The sequence below is a fragment of the Sciurus vulgaris genome, assembly GCF_902686455.1.
Source record: "Sciurus vulgaris genome assembly, chromosome: 5".
In the NCBI taxonomy this organism is placed as follows: Eukaryota; Metazoa; Chordata; class Mammalia; order Rodentia; family Sciuridae; genus Sciurus; species Sciurus vulgaris.
In genome coordinates, this window is record NC_136465.1 from 99,282,690 (window position 1) to 99,284,153 (window position 1,464).

General features: G+C 37.0%; 1 pseudogene across 1 annotated transcript; it reads right to left on the reverse strand.

Moving 5' to 3' along the window:
• Positions 1 to 642: 642 nt before the first annotated feature.
• Positions 643 to 1,009, reverse strand: LOC306662262 (annotated as a pseudogene). The gene has a single exon. The product of its transcript is annotated as an uncharacterized misc_RNA (transcript).
• Positions 1,010 to 1,464: the final 455 nt, after the last annotated feature.

Genomic DNA, 1,464 nt, shown 5'->3' on the forward strand with positions numbered 1-1,464 from the left:
AACTCCAGCCCCTGGAAGGCTTTTAATTGCTGTTTCAATTTTGTTACTGGATATTGGTCTGTTCAGGTTCTCTATATCTTCTTGGTTTAATTTGTGCAGGTCACATGTGTCTAGAAATTTGTCAATGTCTTCTAGATTTTCCATCGTTTTGGAGTATCAGTTTTCAAAATGGGTTCAGATGATCCTCTGGATTTTGGAAGGGTCCATGGTGATATCTCCTTTTTCATCTCTAATTTTATTGATTTGGGGCTTATTTTTCTTTTGGTTAATTTGACTAAGTGTTTATCCATCATATTTATCTCTTTGAAGAACCAATTCTTCATTGCATTGATTCCATGTATTATTTTTTTATTTTCAATTTCATTAATTTTGACTCTGATCTTAATTTTTTCCTGTCTTCTACTTATTTTGGAATTAGTTTATTCTACTTTTTCTAAGGCCTTGAGGTGGAGCATAAGCTTATTTATTTGGGATCTCTCTCTATTTTTTTTTTAATTTTAATGTTGGCATTCAGTGCTATAAGTTTTCCTCCTACAACTCATTTCATACTGTCCCAGAGATTTTTGTTTTTAATTACAAAGGTACTTTTAATACTTTGGGTTGTGTCCCACAGAATGAAAAACACTGGGAAGGGGTAATCCCTTACCCCCAGAAGAGAGAGGCTACCTGAGGATAAGAAAGCACAAAAGGGACCCACTGCAAACTCAGGGCAAAGGAAATGCCATCAGTGTTGGGACCTGTGAGCACTACAGGAGGAAATGCCAGCATGGTAGGACTAGCTTCAGGCACACAGGCAAAGGGCAAGAGAGTTCGACATGAAACCACAAAGCTACTTGGTTTCTTCCTTCTTCTTGTTTGCCTTTTTCTCCTTCTACTGCATGATCTCCAAGTCTCTCTGCTTGCAGGTGGCAGTCAAAAGCCTATCATCTTGGTGCTTTGCTTTAACTGAGTCACTCTGCTTTTTCATACTATTGTGGCAGGTGAGCTCGCACTGGTTCCCATGGGTCATGGCAATGGCAGCGACTTGGCCCACCTCTGTTGCATCCCCTTGTTCTGTCTATTGTTCTATCCCAGAGGTTTTGATATGCTGTAACTTTTCTCATACATTTCAAAAAATTTCTTAATTTCTATTCTCATTTATTCTTTGATCCATTCTTCATTTAAGAAAATATTGTTCAACCGCTATGTGTTTATGTGGGTTCTATTATTTTTTCTTGCTGTTGAGTTCTAGTTTCATTCCTTTATGATCTGATAGGATGTATGGAATTGTATCTTTTTTTTTATTTGCTAAGATTTATCTTTGACCTAGAATATGGTCTATTTCAGAAAAAGTTCGATGAGCTCCTGGAGAAGGTACTCTGTAGATGTCTGTTAGGTCCATTTGATTTACAGTGTTATTTAAGTTGTAGAAACCTTTATTGATTTGAGGTTTTGAGGACCTATCTATTAATGATGAGGGTGTGT